Source organism: Sorex araneus, chromosome 4, assembly GCF_027595985.1.
Source record: "Sorex araneus isolate mSorAra2 chromosome 4, mSorAra2.pri, whole genome shotgun sequence".
Lineage (NCBI taxonomy): Eukaryota > Metazoa > Chordata > Mammalia > Eulipotyphla > Soricidae > Sorex > Sorex araneus.
The window spans coordinates 75080169-75100753 of record NC_073305.1 but is presented as its reverse complement, the minus strand read 5'-3'; the positions used below and the strand labels follow the sequence as shown (position 1 = coordinate 75100753).

The window sequence follows — 20585 nt, the reverse complement described above, 5'->3', positions numbered from 1 at the left end:
CTGCCCCATTGTACTATCATTCCAGTGACATGTTCATTTTCTTTTCTATTTTTATTTTTTGGCATTTTGGGTCATACCTGGCTATGCTCAGTATTGTTCCTGGCTCTGTACTTAGGAATTACAGCTGGCGTTGATCAAGATACCATATGGAATACCTGGGTTTGAACCTGTGTCAGCTACATGCAAGGCAAACACCCTATCTGCTGTACTATTGCTCTGGATCCAAGAAGTTCTTTGCTTTTGGTCTCACCCCATCAGATACCATGCTACTTCACTGCGCGGGTTCACTTCTAATGATTCTTGGGAGTCTTCAGCATGACTCAGTAGTTCTTTGAGTATTGTGTCTCTGATAGGCGCCAATCTGGGCATATAGAAAATGGAGATTTTTATATTCCCATCTTTTTTGGTTTTTTGGGTCACACCTGGCGATACACATGGGTCACTCCTGGCTCTGAACTCAGGAATTACCAGTGGAGTTGCTCAGGGGTCCCTGTGCGATGCAGGTAATCCAACCTGGGTCAGCTGTGTGAAAGGCAAAAGCACTACCCACTGTACTATCACTCTAGCCCTGTTCATTCCTTTCCTGTATTTTCTAGGGTTTTATCATGGACACAAGGTGTTGACCTATAGCCTTTTCCTTGTAACTAAACTGAGCATTCATTTCTGTGGGGTCAGGGCATTCTGGGATGAATTTTCCAGTTTCATCCCAGAAACTGAGAAACTTTTCCAGTTTCTCAGACCTTTTGAATCATAGGGAAATTTATCCTGTAAAAAACCTTATATATGTGAGAATTGTCTATCCTCAGCCTTACTGTGCATATGAAAACTCATTCTGGAGGGAAGCCTTATATATGTCAGGAGTGTGGGAAGGCCTTCATTCACACCTCCAGCCTTCGTCAGGATAGGACATTTCATACTGGAGTGAAACCTTTTGTATCTTAGGAATGTGGGAAGGTGTTTGGTCTTTCCTCAAGTCTTTCTAGTCATAGTAAAACACATACTGGAGAGAAACCTTATGTTTGTACACAATGTGGAAATGTCTTCTATCAATCTGGGGATCTTACTAAACAGTGGAGAGACACTTCATCAGTGTCTGCTATGTGGGAAGGCTTTCACTCTACCCTTAGGCCTTACTGTGCTTAAGAGGATTTGTACTGGAGAGAGCCCTTATCTATGTGAGGAGTGTGGGACAGCCTTCCTTTATTTTTAGCCTTCACCAGGCACAAGAAAATGCATACTGGAGGGAAACCTTTTGTTTTTAAGCAATGTCGGAAGGCCTTTTCTCAGTCTCTAAAGGTTGCTAAGCACTGGGAAATTCATTGTGGGGAGAATCCTCAGGCTGTCAGACAGGTGGGGATTTCATTGTGGGGAGAATCTGCAGGCTGTCAGACAGGTGGGAAAACCTTCAGTATGTCCTCATAATTTACTCGGCATATTCAGTGTGGATAGAAACCTCGTCAATGTCAATCATGTGGGAAGGTCTTCAGTCTTTACTCAGGCTTTACTCTGCCTCTGAGAACTTATAATGGAGAGAAGCTTTATATATGTAAGGAACTTGAAAAGGCAATTTGTCAGTCTTCATCCCTTACTAGACATGAAAATGCATACCAGGGGCCGGAGCGATAGCACAGCGGGTAGGGCGTTTGCCTTGCACGCGGCCGACCCGGGTTCGATCCCCGGCATCCCATATGGTCCCCCAAGCACCGCCAGGAGTAATTCCTCAGTGCAAAGCCAGGAGTAACTCCTGAGCATTGCTGGGTGTGACCCAAAAAGCAAAAAAAAAAAAAAAGAAAAGAAAAAAAAAAGAAAATGCATACCAGTGTGAAATCTTACGAATGTTAAGAATGTGGGAAGGCCTTTGTGTTCCACTCAGGCCTTAGGAGACAATGTTAAATTCATACTGGATGACATGCCCTAACCCCAAGTAAGAACAGGCCCCTTCAGTAATACATGGTTTGTTTGTATAAGGAAGTGGGGTGACCCAATGTGGAGATATGGAGGAAATAATCCGAGTATTGTGGGACACACTTCCCATGACGTCAGCACATAAGGGAAAGGTACTTGCTTGTTATCACTCGGGTGCAGCGATGTCAGTGTCCCAGCATTTGGACTTGATGAGTCTGTTACCTTGTAATTAATGGGCCTTAGTGATTGAAGCCAGGAAAATGGTGATTAAATTAGAATTAAATAAACAGGTACTAAATCCTCCCCTCACTTCAGGCTGTCAAGGCTGACCTCTGTCTCATTCTTTGCCCAGACTCTGGCTTGGTTCACAGGCCCTGGTTTGGTTTGTGGGGATTAATGACAGAGATTAACCATGATGCAAACCCTTTGAAATTAGAAAAACGGCAAACCTCCATTCTTCAAGCCCTCTAGTAGTATGCTCTTGGGAGAGTCACTGAGCTGTGCTCAGGACATCATCCTGTCTCTGAGGTCAGCAATCCACGTTTGGGGTGGACTCACGGAAACTTATGTGTCCCTGGGGTTGGTGTCACATCAGCTGCATGCAGGGAAGTACCTTACCTGCTGCAGCATCTCTGCACTCTCTATATTCAGGTTTCCTTAGATTTAGAAAACCATTAAGGAAAAAATTTCATAAAGTATTAAGTAAGCCGAATGGCCTTGACAAGTTTCTTTAATAGGGTGGATAGAGACACTTTACATGGACTTTACTGTGCATAGAAAGACATTTGCTGTTTTTTGAGATGATCCAGAGGCCCCTGAATCAGATGTTTTACAAATGGTGGGAACATGAGAGATTCACCAACATCCACCCCCATCTCAGTAGGAAAATCCACGTAACTGTGATTACTAGTAATAAAGGGTAAACCTGGGTTCCAGTGACCTCAATTCAGCAGTAGTAAGGGGAGAAAAAGAAAGGTCAGACTTTTGCTTGGAAGCAGTAAAGTTCCAGCAATCTAATACTCACCAGAATGGAAAACACCATTGTGATCTGTCAAAAAGGCCAAACAAGGACACAAAATTACAAGTATGGTTTACTGACTGTTAGCTTCATGTATGCGTCCATTCTGGGGTTGGTCTACGTGCCCCGTTTTATATGCTTACTTATATATTTTCGTTTGGTGGCACACCTGGTAATTCTTAAGGGTCACTCAAGGTGGTGCTCGGACCCTATTTGGGATACCAGGAATGGAATTCACGTCGACCAAGTTCACAGCAGGTGGCAGTGCACTGTACTCTCTCTCTGTGTTTATAATTTTGTTCTGGAACTGCCTCCTGGGTTTTCCTTACAGAAAAAAATCTACTACTTGTGTGTTATCAAGGGGTAGAATGTTGACTGGACAGTGCTCTCTGATGTCTTACCAGCCCTTGCTCCTGTTCCAGTGTCTCTCCAGGTCTCTGGGCTGCTGCGTGGCCAGTTCCTCTCTGCATCTTCAGGACTGACTTGGAGGTCACTGCTTTCACCCCACCTTGATTGATGACTTCCCCAGAAACTCATTGCCCCATGCCCCACATGCTTCCTATCTTCCTGTTTTCCTTTAAAGAGCCCCCTTTGCATTTCTCCTGATGGACTGTGTGAGAGCATTGGTTCATTGTTTGCCCAGCACAAGACCAGAGGATACTCCTTAATCCCCACTATCCCCCAATGTGTGACAGGCCACTCCAGCAGCTCCCTCTCCACCCCTTTACGCAAGCCCACCCCTTCGAGCCACAGATTCAGCTGGGTGGGGATAATGGTTTTCTGCACATCTGAAGTCTGGACCTTTAAGGCTGCTTGCTGAAATGGAAGTGACATCACAGTGGGGCCTTCCTGGTGATTCTATTCCTGGAAATGGGTGAGAGTCATTGTTCACTTGGGTAAAGGACAAAGTGGGGCCCCTGTGAGCACGTGGGGATCTGAAGTCGATTTTGTGGCAGGACGGGAGCAGGCTCCCATGAGTGCTCAGTGCCTCCCCATCTCCATACTGAGCTGCGGGTCACCACCAGCTTGGGGGGCACTTTTGCACTTGTTTTTCACTTGTTCCCTGATATCCAGGTGGTTCCTGAGGTGCAACGGAGCTTTGGGGGGTGCAGGGGTCGAGGGTGTGAGTGTGTGATCTTGAGGGGCTCCTGCAGCCACAATCGCCTCCAGCTGTGAGATGGGGCAATGGCAGGTGGGTGCAGGGCTCAGAGCGGGGGCTGTGGGCCTGGGGCTTAGGGACCTGCCGTGGGCAGGAGCTTGGCCATCTGACCCCCCAGCTGACCGTGTTGGAGCCTTGGCCCCAGTCTCGCTGCTGTAGAATCTCCAGATTCACTTTGAGGGGTAGAGTCGAATCACACTCAATGGCAAGAGATCCTGTTCCGGTCCTACTTTTTATTGGCTGCCCTGGTGGGATGGGGCATCCCGAGCAGTGGATCTGTAGGTGACTGGGGTTTGCCAATGACAGTTTTCTTTTTGGGCCATTTTTGGTGTGGGCTATTTTTGGGTGGCTATTATGCCCTGGGATACCCCGAGGGCTTACTCTGGCCCCCGACTCAGATATTATTCCTGGAGTGTTCTGGGGGCTGTGGGGATGCAGAGGATTGTCTGGTGTCAGCAAGGAAAGTATCTAACAGCTTTACTGTCTGTTCGAACAGGAATTTCTGCATTGTAACATCAAGTTGCAAGCTCTGCTGAGACCCCTGGCTATGAGGTGAGTACTGCAGGTAAAGGGTATGTGTGTATTTGTAGAAAGTATAGCACGTAAAGGGTGTGTGTGTGTGTGAGAGTGTGTGTGTGTGTGTGTGTGTGTGTGCGTGCGCTCGAGCATGTGTAGAAAGTTGTTTTTCAGAGGAGAGGGAGTGAGGGATTCCCCTCACCCCCTACCCTTATAGAGCCACATTTCAGGCTTTTTTTGCAGGGGGTACAGTCCTGATGTTGGTTGTCGCTGATGTGCAGGAGCTCCTGTCCTTGGAATCTGCCCCTGGCTACGCCTTTGAGAAACTTTTGTGGGTCCCAGGGAGGAATTCTCAGGCCAAGGCAGGGATGAGTTTTCAGTCTTGTAGCCAAACCCAGAGCTTGTGTTGCGAAAGGCAGCACAGATGCCAACCCATTTTGCCTCCCCTGGGGAGACAGAAGCATTGGGCAGTGTCCCCCAGGCAGGTCTGTGAGCTGGTGCCTGAGGGTGTGGCTGGGTGATGACATGCCATCAGACACACCATCCCCAGGTAGGAGGAGAGTGACAGGATGAGGCGAGGCAGTGACAGGAGGCTTCCTGGGCTGAATGTCTCTAAGATGTTTCAGGAAGGACCCTGCCATATGACTCCTTGTCGGAGGGCCCAGCTCTTTTCTGTATGAACCCACATTTGAGTCAGTTGTATTTGGCTTTTGCACCACACCCAGTGTAAAGGGTACTCATACCTCAGTGCTTAAGGATCAGTTTTGACACGTCTCAGGGACCATAGAGGGTGCTGGGGGGTCAAAGGCTGGCTTCGGAGTGTTTTGTTTTCTTTGGAGGGCTACAACCAGTGACTCTGGGAATACTCTTGGCTCTGCACCCTGGCATTGCACCTGGCAGTGCTTGTGGAACCATGTGTGACGATTGGGTTCACCAGCCCGACCTGCTGTCCTGTTACTCTGTCCTGCTGCTATGTTTTCTTTTGTATTTATTTTTGTGCGACAGTGGAGGTGCTCAGGCCTTCTTGGCTCTGTGCTCTGGATTCTGACCTGATACTCATCACTGGTCCCCCGGATGTGCTGGCCTCATTTGCGCCCTGGTAGCTAGAGTGACTCAGGTCCCAGGTTAGGTGCGTCTCCCATTTTGTCCTTCCCCCTGTGGAGAGCCTCGCCTGCTCTCTCACACAGTCCCGCATTCACTTGCTGCTGTTTACAGTTCTGAGCAAGCCCCAGTTCCAGGGAGACGGAGCAAAGGATCTTGGGCTTTTGGGCTCAAGACACTTTTAACTGCTTTGAGAGGCATGTGCAGTGACCCTGAACTTTGCTCAGAGTCCTACAGGCTCATATGTGCACACACAACTTTCAGTTGATGCTGGACATGGAGTGTCCCCTTCTCCCTAGAACATGGGCTGTTGGGTGCAGGGGGTGTATGTTTAGTGTTTTGGCCTAAAAGCAGGGTTACTCCTTTGGGTCCCACTGGTTCCGTGCTCAGTTGTTACTCCCCACAGTGCTCATAGGAGTAGTGACTGGGATGTCCCTGGGGTTACTGTGAGCAAGGCCGCCACCTTCAGTAACCTTCCAGTAGAGCATCCTCACATTTCAGCAGATGCATCTCTCTTAGAGCAATGTTGGGACCTGAAGTGAGTGGAGTCCTGTGAGCACACTGCGTCTCCCCATCCCTGCACTGTGAGCAGTGGGGCTGCGCCAGCTTGGGGGGGTCCTTTAGGACTTGTTCTTCACCTGTTTCTGATAAGCAGGTTGTTCCTGAGGCGCGGCGGGGCTTTGAGGGACCCAGAGGCTTTGGGGCTGTCGTGGGGGCTGTGTCCGGATGCAGGGGTCTCGTACATGAGTGGGTGATTGTGGGGGTGTACCTTTGTCCACGATCGCCTCCAGCTCTATAAAGGTTCAGCAGCGTGTGGGTGCAGGGCTGAGATCGGTGGCTTCGGGCCTGAGGGCTTCAGGACCTGCAGAGGGCAGGGGTTGGCCATCCCTAACCTCCCAGCATGGGACTGAGCTGGCTCTGTCCCAGAGCTGTTGGTCCTGGTGCCACTAGTGTAGAACCTCCAGATTCACTTTGAAGGGCAGGGCCCCAGCCCCCCTGCAGCAGGAGGCCCAGTTGTCCTCTGTTCTATGACTGTCATGATGGGGCTGGGTTACTCAGTCATTGGGTCCCTGCTGGTGTTTGCAACTGACATGTTTTCAGTGTTGTTTAGGTTTGGCTTGTGTACCACATCCGGAGATACTCAGGGTTTACTCTCGGCTCTGCACTCGGGAATTCCTGCTGCCGTTGCTTTGCGGACCATATGGGATGCTGTTGATCAATCTGGTTTGGCTGTATGTGCATGTACGCAAGTTTCCTACCCACTTTATTCCAACTTTTGTGCGTTTTTTTCTAGGTCAAGAATTGCTGCTTCTTAAGGTCCAGTTGAATAATACCTCTCCTGACCAGATGACCCCTACCTGTTTGTTATGGTGAGTAGTGAGGTTAAAGTTTTGCATTTTTTTAAAAGAGAAATAGTTGTTTTCTGGGGTGGGTGGTGTTGTTTTGGAAGCTTTGCTCAGGGTCACTACTGATGTGGTGAAAATAATTTGATTATAAATTGCCAGAGCAATAGTAAAGCAAGTAGGGTGCTTTCCTTATAAGCAGCGAACTCAGCTTCGATCTACATCTGGCATTTTATATAGTCTCTGAGCCCCACTAAGGATGCAGGGGTCGTTTGTGTGACTATGTGATCCTGGGGGGCCCCTTTCGCCACCATCGCCTCCAGCTCCGGGATCGGGCAGCAGCGGGTGGCTGTGGGGCTGAGCACTGGGCCTGCTGTGAGGGTGGGCGGGGATTGGCCTTCCTGACTCTGACAGCACAGGACTTTGCTGGACCCTGTCCAGAACCTTTTATTTTGTTGTGGGGACTTGTGTTGCTGTAGGTTTTCCTGGTGGTCCTCAGGCCTTCCTTTGGGCGGTCCTCAGGGAACAGCCCCTGTCACCCTACCTGCTGTTCTCTCTTTGACTTTCTAAGAGATTTCCTTCAGTGTTTGTGTTTAAAAGTGAAGGAGTGAGCCCATAACAAAGCTAGTTGGGTGGAGTGACAGTACTGCGGGGTGGGTGTTGGTCTTACCCATGACTGACTGGGGTTTGATCCCCAGTATCCTATATGCTCCCCCAAATGTCACCGGTTCTATGCAAATACATAAGCCAAGAATTAGTTTGAGGATTGTCAGGCTCCTTACAGGGATCCTCCCGAAGGATCTTCCCTCTGCTGTTGGCCTGTTTGGACTGTGAGAACCACAGAGATGCCCTCCACCTGCCCGGCCTATCCACCCAGGGATTGTTCGACTAATTCTTACCTTGATTGCTGTGATTGATTTCAGAACTCAAACCACAGCATGAGGATTTGTTGTTGCTGAAATTTCACTTGAGAATGTTGTCACCAAATAGGAGTGAATGGCAAGATTCACACGTGGAATAGACATATTTCTATGCTGGCGGGATAGCTCAGTGGAGCGAGCATGTGACTTGAAAGGTGGGGTCCAGGCTCCATCCCTGCACCTCATCTGTGTTCCCGCAACAGCTCAAGAGGAAATCCAGAGTGTAATGCTGGGAGTGGAGGGCCTTAGTCTCACTGGGCACTGACATTAGTCAAATTAAAACCTAAATACATTGTATTATTCTTCATACTAATGGAATACTGTGTTTGCCTCTGTAGAATGTTCGTGCAAGTGTTAATGTTTCAAAGAAGTGGTTGGTGGGCCCTAGTGATAGCACAGTGGGGAGGATGCTTGGCTTTGTATGAAGTAGAAAGCTGGATCCATCCCCAACACCCAGAAGGTCCCCAGCACCCCACTAGGACCCATCCCTGAGCACTGCTTGATGTGCCCCCTCACAAAATTAATACATTGCTGGAGCGATAGCATAACAGGCAGTGCGTTAGCCTTGCACATAGCTGACCTGGGTTCGATTCCTCCATCCCACACGGCAGAGCCTGGCAAGCTACCCGTGGCGTATTCGATATACCCAAAACAGTAACAAGAAGTCTCACAATAGAGACGTTACTAGTGCCAACTCGAACAATTGGATGAACAATGTGATAAGAAACATAAAATTATAGCTGAACATTACATCAGCATATCTCAAAAAAAGAGACTTTCTCTGCACAACCAAGGTACAATTCTTGACTACTAGTACAAATTTTGAAGAATTTCATTTTTGTGTCATAATAGCACAGCAGTAGAGCCTTACATGCGGCCTTCCTGGGTTCGATTGCTCGGTCTTTCTCGGAGAGCCTGGTATGCTACCGAGAGTGTCCTGCCAGTACAGCAGAACCTGGCAAGCTCCACGTGGCATATTTGATATGCCAAAAACAGTAACAAGAAGTCTCACAATGGAGACATTACTGGTGCCCGCTCGAGCAAACTAATGAGCAACTGAATGACAGTGCTAGAGTGCAATTCATCCACTACCAAACTACTAAATGACTACTCATTACAGAGGAGAGAAGGGACCTTCTGTTCATGTGGCTGATCCATTTTAGATCCCAGTTAAATTCAGTACATAGTCAAACTTGAGCACTGTTTGAAGAGTTGCTGAGCACAGAGCTAAGAGCAGCTTGAGAACCCCAATGGCTATGAGCACACACAGATCCATATAAAGGAATATTGATTACACATGTAATACTTTTCCATTCACCAATTCCTAAGCCTGATTCTAGGTCACCCACAAAATTAGTTTAACAAATTCTGGGCATGTGATTCACTTAGTTTCTAGCCCACTCCTGTAACTGAATACATGAACAGTTGGAGCTACTCCAGCAATTGGAAGTTCAGTGCAATGTAAACAACAATCAGGACAGTTCAGTTGGGAGGTGCTGACCCAGGATCCATGGTTAGAACCCCAGAGGGTTCCCCGAGCCCAGTGTGGAGTGATCCCTGAGCAGTCAGGGAAAATGCTCGGCACTACAGAATGTGCACCCCCAAAACGGATAATGAACACAAAATATTATGATATCTGGATATTAACGCCCAGTGATTTCTGAGCATTGTTTTTTTGCGGTGTTGGTTGGGGGTCAGGTTTGGGGCTATTACTGGTGGGTATTTGCAAGGAAATCCTTGTGGATTTTATTCCCTTTGTGAAAATATAAACACTCTGGCTTCATCCTCTGACTGTCCGGTAGTTGGCAACCCCACAGATTTCCTGCTGACCTGATCCAAGTTCAGGAACGGGAAAAAAATCAACTTTCCTGACCAGAAAGTACCAGGTCAGGAATAGTTGGAGTCTGGCCCTTTAACACTCCAGCCGGAAGTGTGGGTGACGTCACCGAGTTCCTGTCTGAGGGTGGCAGCATTTCCATTCGGCCGCAGAGCATGGGGACTGGGGCAGGAGGGGAAGGGGGATCCCGGGGCGGACAGGGGGTCCTGGCTGGGTGGCTTTGTGCCATGGCGGGGGCGGGGGGGAGAGGGGCGGCGGCCCCACCCGGGTGGCCCCCTCGCCCTGCTGAGGTTCCTACAGTTCGTTCCTGCCCTTCAGGGAGACGCGGGGGATTCTGAGGGAACTTACCTCAGGGCTGCCGGCGGGCGCGAGTCCCGGGGAGGCCTGGCGGCGCCCGGCGGGGCTCGGGGCAACTCCGGGCTCTGCACTCGGGATCCTCCGGGGGTCGGGGGACCCCATGGGGTGTCGGTCAAGGCCCCGCCCTCCCCGCTGCCCTGTCGCTCAGGCCCGGCCACAAAGAGAGACAAGAGGGAGCCCCAGTTCCCCAGTTTCCCGCAGGTCGGCGGGGCGTGCACGGCCGCCTCCCCATTGGTTCCTGCGGGGGACACTCGGAGCCCCCGGGGGTCTCGGGCTGGGGCGGGGTGTCACCCGGGAATGTTCCCGGGCCGGTCCTTGTCGGGCCACTTCTGTCATTGTGACTATGGAGTCGGGGCCGAAGGGTCGGTTTCCCTGGAAAGGGGGGAGTTAGTCTCTCTTTTAATTAAAAACAAAGTTTTGTTTCATAATACTTGACCGACATCCCGCCGCGTGCAGGGTCCCTCCTGGCTCTGCACCAGGGGACTCTCCTGGCGGGACTCAGGGTCCTGTGGAATGTCAGGCTCGGTCCTGTCAGCCCCGTGCACGGCAGATGCTCTCCCAGTGCACTGCCCTCTGCACTGGCCGGGGACTCAGGAGTGTGTGGCTGACCGTTTGATTTTCCCGGGTTCCTGCGACTGCGGTAGGTTTTTGGGATCCTGGGAGATGCGGAGCTGAAGAGACTCTGGCAGAAGTGGGTCTAGCATCCGGGCTGTGTTGGAGCAGAGTGGTCCTTGCAACCAAATGTAGCAGGTGGTAGGCTGGTCACTTCCAGGATGTACCCCTAGATGTACCATAATGCAATCTAGGATTTCCATTGGTCACCACACCCTTATTTCTTTGTTTTACATAATTTTTAGATTTTTTTAGGGTGAGGGAACACATGGCAATGTTCAGGGGTTATTCCTATCTCTGCATTCAGGGATCACACCTGGGGGTGCTCAGAGAAACATGGAATGCCGGCAGTCAAACCTGGGTAGACACGTGCAAGACAAGAATCCCACCCACTATATTTCTGTTATTATCAATTGTAGTTTTTGGTCCACAGCTGGCAAGTGCTCAGGGCTCACTCTTGGATCTTAGCACAGGCGTGGCTCCTGGCAGTGCTGGGGTGGGGAAATCTATGTGCTCTTGCATATTAACCCGGGCTCAGCTGCTTGAACAAAAAGCATCCTATCCATTTACTATCTCTGCTAACTCTGATTTTATTTTTCCCCAGAAAAATAATTTCTGCTTCCCCTGTTAGGTTTCAGAGCAATCCCTCATTGACGGAGGTATTTCTCCAGGACGAGAGGTTGCCCTTTCTGTTCTGGTGAGTACTTGCAGAAATGGGATTTTCAGGGACCTGTTGCACTAGGTTTTAGATGTATCACTCTAGGGGCGGGAGCCTTAGTACAGCCAGGACAGTGTTGGTCTTGCTCAGGACGGACCTGGGTTCAATCCTCCCATACCCCATAGGAGTGTCTGAGCATCAAGAGATCTGGCCCAAAAACCACAAAGAAAGAAAAGCTGAGGGGGCTGGAGCGAAAGCACAGCTGGCAGGGCATTTGCCTTGCACGCGGCCGAGCTGCACTCAATTCCCAGCATCCCATATGGTCCCCTGAGCACCGCCAGGAGCAATTCCTGAGTGAAGGGCCAGGAATATCCCCTGTGCATCGTCAGGTGTGACCCAAAAAGCAAAGCAAAGAAAGAAAAGCCGAACAGTAGGAGAGCAGACAGGGCACTTGCCTTTCATGCGGCTGAGGGGTTTGTTCTCCAGTACTGCATAGGGTTCCCTGAGCACTGCCTGGTGTCTCCCAAACCTCTTTTTGGCTGCTGTGGGCTTCTCTCCTACCTCATCTTTTTGTTTCCCCCTTTATGCTACAAACTTGGAGTTGATCAGGGACTCTTCCCCTCTGTCCATGTGTCTCTGGATGTAGGGGAGCCGTGCCGTGTCCCCCACCAGTAAAGGAGGTGCTCAGCCATTGAGCTACTCTCCCTGGTCTATCTCACTACTTGGAGAGCAGACGGGCTGGGATTTGAGGACATACCTGGCAGTGCTTGAGGGTTGTGCCCTGCTCTGTTCACATTAGCAGTGCCAGTGGGTACTGGTGAAGGTCCCCGAGGTTTCATATGACCAGCATGTGCTCCAGCCTGGGGTGCTCTCTCCTGCCCCTGTGTTCATACCTTCATTGGAAGTTCTTAGATGTGAACATGCTGGAAAACTTCCAACAAGATGCTGTCAGAGGAAACAAAGGGGTTGGAGTCTTTGAGAAAAATTATAGACTTTCATCATTTAGATTTCTTTTTGGGCCAGATGTATGTTCCACCTACTTTTCTTACACAGGATCACATAACTGAATGAGTAAAATGACATAATCTGTGAAAACTTGACCTGTAAGTTTTGAGCATCTCAGGGTGTGGCCCAAAAATAAACCAAAGAATTGAGCCTTGAGATTTATTGCTGGATTTCACACATATCTGTTAGCAGACTACTTTTTCTGTGCCTTTGTCGGAGGGGAGGGGAGTGGCGATCTCAAATCCAGCAGTACTCAGGTATTCAGGGTGTAAAGTTGAGTCAGACAGATGCAATCCTTGGAAATCACAGCCTGTTTTCAGCTCAGGGTCACACCAGGCGCTGCCAGGTGTCCGCAGCCCTGCCATGAACTCTACCAGTTGGGCCATGTCCTAGCCTCCACCGGCATGCCAGTCTGTTCTTATCAGAAGGTTCACAGGATTTATGTAGAATTTGGATTCTGGTGTAAGAGATAGGCCAGGAGTGCAGGCCCTGGCCTTAGAAGCAGACTGCCACAGTATAATAGTTTCATTTCCAGTTGGTCATGCCTTCGATGTTAATGGGTCACTCCTGGCTCTGCTCATTGATAACCTCCTGCAAGACGTGGGAACCGTTTCCATCTGACGGAGATTGAAAGTTGATTGAAGTACATGCCAGGCAAGCACCCTATGCTCTGTGCTATCACTGAGGCCATCATAAAAAGGGTTTTACTCTGGTTAAATTCCAGGAAGTTGTGATAGTAAATGTACTTTTTCCTACTAAGTACACAACTCACTATTCTTGAGTGTGTGATTTTGCTTTGGGATTACATCCACCAGTAGTCTGGGCTTCCTTCTGAGTCTGCACTCAGGAATTACGCCTGGTGGGTTTGTGGACGGTATGGATGAGGGAGGTCAAACCCCGGTAGCTGTGTAGAAGGCCAGTGCCCACCTTTCCCTGTGTTTTATTGATCTGACTCTGGGATCTGATTTTTAACTATTCAGCTATATATCTTTTTTCAGAAATTATAGAATTTTCAATTAGGGTAGACCCAAGAGCCCTAAGAACAGGTCAGCAGGTCAGCTGCTTGCTTTACCTTCCATGAGAGCGAATGGCATCGTGGATTACAACGCACTTCTTTGTCACCTGGAGAGGAAGGAACATCCGGGGATGTCTTTCTGAGTGGGTCTGTGAGCTGGCCTGAGGGTGATGCTGGGCCATCATCATGAGGCCCATGAATTGTGCTCCATTCTGGAGCTCATAGGTCTGACTTCTCTTCCAGGTGATTCCACGGAGCCACCTGCTAATCCTTGGGAATTACAGAAGCTGCAGACAATGGTGACATGCCACTGACACACTGTTTCAGGTGGGAGGAGAACAATGTGGTGACATGATGCAGTAACAGGCACGTACCGGTTTCTAGTGTCTCTGTCTCTTGAGTTTCAGGAAGGAGTTCTGGGATGTAATTCCTGGCCTGAGTGCTCCGACTCTTTGCTATTTGAGGCTACTTTGTCCTTGTCTGTTGTTTTCCTTTTATTTGGATTTAGCCACAACAAGCAGTGCTCTCTGAGTACTTCTATCTCAGTGTTCAGTTATTCCTACCAGATCTCAGGGTCCCTATCAGGTGGCGTGGATTCAAGACTGTCTTCAGTTTCATTTGTTTTTTGTTTTCTTTTGAGCAACATTTAGTGATCATTATATTTTAGGACAGGAATGATTGTGTGCTTTATATCTGTTTCACTTATAGTAATTGTCTTTGCAAAGTGACTGTACTTTGATCTATGCAACATTTTCCTTTTTAAATTTTTTTAAAAAAATTTTTAATTAGTGAATCACCGTGAGGGTACAGTTCACGGATATACATATTTTCCTACTTGTATTTTAGTCATACAATGCTCGAGTACCCATCCATCCACCAGTACCCCTTCTCCACCACTGATGATCCCAATATCCCTCCCACCCCCTCATTCCATACCCCACCACCCGTCCCCGCCTCTGTGGCAGGGCACTCACTTTTGTTTTGTGAGGTGAGGGGAGGGTCACAACGAGTGATTCTCTTTGGTTACTTCTGGCTCTGCACTCAATGTTGCAGCTGGCAGTGCTTGCCGGACCAGATGGGACAGTGGGGATTGACAGTCCTGCCCACTGTCCCCAGACCCTCTGTAGTGTAACTCCATCTGCCGCTTTGTTTTCTATTGTATTTGTTGTTATCCCACAGTGGATGTGCTCAGGGCCACTGGAGACCTACCATCAGCTGCGGGCCTTCGGTGAGAGCAGCCTGGGAGCAGGGCTGCGCTTTGTGTTCCCCAGGGACAGTGGTTCTGATGGGCCAGGATTATTGACAGCAATGCTGATAACTTTCATATGTTCATTTCTCTTTGTTTGTTTTTGTTATTTGGCCACACTTGGCAATCGTCAGGCTTGCTTCTGGGATGCAGGGTGTCTACCCAGGCCAGTCAAGAGCATGGGAAAGCCCCCCACGTGATGTACTATCGATAAACTTCCTGTGAATATTTCCTTCCATTGCTAGATGAATCTACTTCTTGTACGACCACAGGGGCCCATGGGGGTGCTGTGGACTAAACCGGCTCAGCACCTATATGGCACGTATTCTATTGTACCTGACCTGCAACTTCATTTGTTATTTTTTTCAGTTTTGATTATTTTAGGGGACTATACCCAGCAGTGCTCAGGGATAACTCTGGCTGTATATTCAGGAATTTCTTGTGGCATTGCTCCTGGCCCTTATGGTTGCTAGGGATCAAACCTATCTCTGTGCGTCATCAGGTGCCTGCCCTGCTGGACTATCGCTCTGAGCATAAGTTCACTTTCTTTTTAGGGACTCATGCCATTAGTTTCTGTTGTATTTCAGTGCTTTGAGTCACTTCCTGTGCTTTTTGGGGTTCTTCAGCATAACAATTTCAGACTGAATTTAAAACTTGGGACTTCTGTGACTGATAACTACCAATTTGGGGATATCAGAGTTTCTGTTCAAGCTCTTTTAGGAATTAGCTTAATTTTGTTTGAGACATATGGTGTTGGCTTGTCACCAATATCATTTCTCTATTGGGACAGGGATTTCTGGGGTGAAGCCTGCGGTGATCTCCTGGCTTGAAGGAGGAGCCCTGAGGTGGGGTAGAAGAGGCATGTGTGCAGGTGAGTGTCTGAGGACCCTTTGTGGCTCGGGCCCTGCGAAGTGTGTGGATGCCTGAGTTCATGTGAGTCACGCTGCTGACCATGGAGGCCTCGGGCTCTTGGATACAGGTGTCTGTTCACGCTCACGATGCCCTTTATTTCACGAACTGCTTGTCATAGAATGATCCTGTGCTTTCCTTTCTTGGCTTTGTTGTCATTTTTCCTTATCTGTCAGGTAATGTACAATATTCATGGGATTCACAGCCATTGGCCCCCTGTTTGTGCTTCAGTGGTTTCTTGTACAGCCTGCACTGGTGGTATACCCTTTCAGGGGAATCTGTTTACCACTCTTCTCTCTGTGTCATGCTTATTTTTGCCCTCAGATCATTAGAATGTTTTGGCAGTATATTAAATTTATTTTTGGCTGTAGGGCTCAGAATTTTCAGTGTTTATTCCTGGCAGTTTTCAGAGGTTACTTTTGGTGGTATTCAGGGATCAAACCCTGTCAGCTTCATGTGATGGAAGTGCCTTCCCTGCTGTTCTATCTAATCCACTAAGACACAACTTTTGTGGGGCTGGAGCAATAATACAGCAGTTAGGGTGCTTGCCTTGCATGTGGCCAACCCGGGTCCAATTCCCAGCATCCCATATGATCCGCTGTGCACCGCCAGGAGCAGTTCCTAAGTGCAGAGCCTGGAGTAACCCCTGTGAATCGCCAGGTGTGACCCAAAAAGCAAAAAAATAAGAAGTAAAAAAGAAGTGTCTTTTGCTTTTCTGTTTACATAATGAATGTATGAGCCTACGATAAAATACTGATTTGAGATAGAGAGCTGATACCTCAGGAAGGGTAGTTGCATTGCACATGGCAGACACAGGTGAAAACTTGACATCTCATATGTTCCCAGGTATCACCAGGTCTGGATAAAAAGCAAAACTGAAAAGGCTCCTTTGTGGATTTGCAAGCTGCTCCTAGCATTCCCCACAATGGACGTCATTCAAATACTTTCCATTACTGATTCTTTTTTTTAATTTTTGTTGGATAACACCAAGCAATGCTCAGGGGTTACTCCTGGATCATTCACTCAGGAATTACCACTGGCAGTGCTTGGGGAACTATATGGGATTCTGAGAATCGAACCTGGGTTGGTCTTGTGCAAGGAAAATGCCCTATCCATAGTGCTATCACTCCAGTCCCAATATTACTAACCCTTCCATTGTGTTTTATGTTTGATTTCAGAAAGGAAATCACAGCTTCAGGGGATTTCACTGCAACAATTTGATTTGGGAATTGAGTCACCAAAAACGAGTGAGTCGGTATGATTTGCATATTGAATATAATATTATGTTGGCAGGATAGTTCCTTGGAAGAAGAATGTGACTTGAAAGTGGAGGTCTGGCCACTGCAGGGTGGAACTTTGTAGCCTAATGTTTGAGTAGAGGGTCCAGAGTCTTAGTGGATGCTAAAATCAGTCCTTTTAAAATCGAAGGATATAATTTTGGTTATTATTATTCATATTTCTTGCTTTTTCATTCTCTCACGGTGATGCTGACTAGTTACTTCAGGCTCAGCTCTCAGGAATATCTCTGGGAAGTGCTTAGAGCACCATCTGGGATGCCAGAATTCAAACTGGGTCCACCAAATGCAGTGGGAATGCCCTCCCCACTCTTCTAGCATTCATAACCTGTCCTAGCATTCTTAATGCTGTTCTAGCATTCTTAAACGAATTCCTACTAGTATTTAGAAGAAATACTGTGATTTTTCACTGGATTGAAAGTAGGCACAAGAGTTAATTGCTTAAAAGAATTGGTTTGTTGCCACGAGTGATAGAGTATTGGGGCAGACTTGCCTTCCACAGGCTGGAAACCTGGACTCTATTCCCAGCACTGTTCCGTGGGACTCACCGTCAGTGATCCTTGTCACTTCTTGGTGTGGTCATTCTCAAAATAAATACAAACTACAAACCAAAAAAGAATAAAAAACCTCGATCCTAGAGAGGATTTGTTTCTTGTGAAATGTTTTCAGTGGCCCCCATGGTCCATCTTGCTGTGTAGGATTGTAGCCATGCCTTAACACATGGATAGGGGCTCCACACTGTGCTACAAACAAACCCAGACTCGGGTGTATTTTATTTTGTTGGAAACTACTTCTTTGGCATTCTGCAGACAGTCCTATGTCCATTTTATGTATATGTTTATCGAGTTGAGAATATTTGAACAATTTAATGATTGTGCAGCCTTCATTATGTGGAAACATTGGGTCATCCCATAGAACATCCATCCACCTGTCATAAATTGCATTCCTAGTGGTGGAAATGTTGGCCGCAGTTTCTTTTCACAGAGACTATAAAGGAATGGAGCAGTAATTGGAATCCTCCTGTGCATTGTACAAGGAAGCAGCCAACCCCAGTGGAATGTCTCTGATCCTGCACTCTGTGACAATATCTCCAAGTCAGCAATCCCGCCCTCTGCTCCATGGGGATGCTGAGAAAGGCTAATGTCTTCTGAGGGATATCAGTGTGGAGAGAGCGACCTCACTGTGAAGAACCTCTCACCTGGGAAAAGTTCCTCACAGTCTGTTCTCCTCAGTTTCTGGACACAAACACCTCAAGGCAGCAGCCCCAGGAATGTGGGAGAGGAGCACTGTTTATAGTGAGTCCCACATTCCGACATTGGCATAAGGAAAGTCACCGTGTACTGACCCTGTCCAAGAATAATGTTCCCTTAGAAACCTACAGTAGACAGAATCCCCAGGATCGTTACCAGGGAGAACAAACTTTGAGGCAGGTATCATCGCAGTGTGTCAGTGCAAAGATTCCAAACTGGAGAGAAACTGTTTATGTTTACAGACTGTGGGAACGCTTTCACTTCCCCCTCAAAACGTATTATACATCAGAGAATTCACACTGCTGAGAAACCTCATGCATGTGAGCAATGTGGAGAGGCCTTTACCTTGTCCTCACAACTTGATGGCCTCAGGGAAATTCATACAGGAATGAAAACTTACTCATGGCAGGACTGTGGGAAGGCCTAAACTTGCTCCTCTGATCTCTTTCATCACAGAAAGAGTCATTCTGGAGAGAAACCTTATTCACGTCAGGACTGTGGAAAGGTCTTTGCTTATCACTGAAGCCATTCTGTGCACAAGGATAATCACACTGGAGAGAAACAGTGATTCTGTAAGACATATGGAAAGGCCTTCACTTGATGGGCAGCCCTTAAAGGGCACATGAATACTCATTCTGGAGAGAGAAGTCTTATATATGTCAGGAGTGGGGGAAGAACTTTAGCAGATCCTCAGTTCTTAGTATACATAGGAGAATTCATACTGGCAAGAAACTTCATAAACTTAAGGCATGTGGAAAGGCTTTCAGTGATTTATGAGCCCTTAATAGGCATATGAATACTCATACTGGAGAGAAGCCCTTTGTATGTCAGGAGTGTGGGAAGACCTTTAGCAGATCCACGTATCTTACTGTACATAGTAGAAATCCCAGCCTTATGTATGTCAGGAGTTTTGGAAGGCCTTCAGCATGTCCTCCTATCTTTCAGTACATAGGAGAATTCACACTGGAGAGAAGCCTCATAATTTTTAAGTTTGTGGAAGGGTCTTCACTCAGCAGTCAATCTTTACTCAGCATATGAGAAGTCATACTGGAGAGATGCCTTAGTAGTGTCAGGAATGTGGGAAGGCCTTTAGCTCATGCTCAGTGCTCACTGTACATAGGAGAACTCATTTGGGAGAGAAGCCTTTTGTATGTCAGGAATGTGGGTAGATCTTTCTCAGATACTCAGAGCTGACTAGACATAATAGAATGCACACTGTCGAGAAACCTTAGAAACGCAAGGCATATAGAAAGTCCTTCATTTGATCATCTTCCCTTATAACACATATGGGTACGTACAGTGCAGAGAAGTCTTATGTATGTCAGGAGTCTGGGAAGGCCTGACATTCATAAGGCATAATACAGTAGTAGGATAGCCTTAACACTTACGTGTACTCATAGGAGAATTCACACTTGAGAGAAACCATATTAATGTAAGGACTGTGAGACAGCCTTCATCAGCACCAGCGATTTCATACTAGAGAGAAATTGAATGTGAGAAATGTGGAAAGCGTATTATTTCTCATGCCTTTGTGTTGGGGCTGGACTGAGCTATCAGGGTGAGCCCATGTATACTGTACCGTACTACGGACAGGAACATAGGGACCCATGAAAATGGGCGAGACTTCTCGTGTGTCCTGACTGGTTTGGATGAAGCTGAACATTTTCCCCCTTCAAGCTGCCTTCAGAAAAATAATTTCAGAATACTGAAAAGAGCAGTTTTTCCTTCTCTCACAGAAGCCTGGCTGGTCTTTGACATGCAGATGGTGTTAGCCAGGCCTGACCTTTGATATTGTAAATTGTAGATTTCAGGTGCAGGCCCAGCTTTGTCTTTGGGATGCAGATTTCAGGTGCCTGCCCAGTTTGTATTTGAAGTGGCAAGCACAGCCTAGTCTTTGGGATGTAAATCCAGGTGCCTGAAGAAGGTTTCAGTTTCGGTTTTGTATCCAGGTGCCTGTAGGTTTCAGTTTCGGTTTTGTATCTTTCCCTTCTCAGTTATGTATTCTTTTCCCGAGGCTATAGGCCTACCCATACAAGGAAACAATATGTTCCATTGTCTCAATGTTCTCCCTGTAACATTTTTTGATGCCTTTGGTGAAGTCACTATATTGCGCCCTTTAGAGGTACCATGATCAATAAAAGGAGGTCCACGAGGCCCTCTGCCTTTGCTAAGAGCCAGAGCGAGCCTTAGTCCTCCAATCAGTGAATATTTCTTCCGCATTCCTATCTCAGCGCCTCCGATTGCAGAACGTTCACGCAACACCTTTGTAGTCATAGGAACAATACTGGAGAGAAGCTATATGTTTCCCTTTTTCCTCCATTTTTTAAATTTTAGTTCTGGGGTTCTGAGTTGTTTTGGGTGGTGTATGTTGTATAATCTGGAGAATGGGGATATCCCTCACAAATTATGCAAGGATGTGAATCGGATCAAGTAGAGTCA

The 20585-nt window shown here is 47.7% G+C and overlaps 1 long non-coding RNA gene across 2 annotated transcripts in view; it reads left to right on the top strand.

The window, feature by feature from the left end:
- The window catches only part of LOC129404418 (uncharacterized), a 357292-nt gene extending 336943 nt beyond the window's left edge, over positions 1-20349 (top strand). The window contains exons 2-5 of one of the 2 annotated variants that reach the window (XR_008629848.1): positions 15483-15563; positions 16780-16848; positions 17868-20070; positions 20106-20349. This is a non-coding gene — a long non-coding RNA (uncharacterized LOC129404418). Of the gene's footprint in view, positions 1-15482; positions 15564-16779; positions 16857-17867; positions 20071-20105 lie in introns of both variants that reach the window. The other variant, XR_008629849.1, reaches the window with a different exon arrangement.
- Positions 20350-20585: the final 236 nt, after the last annotated feature.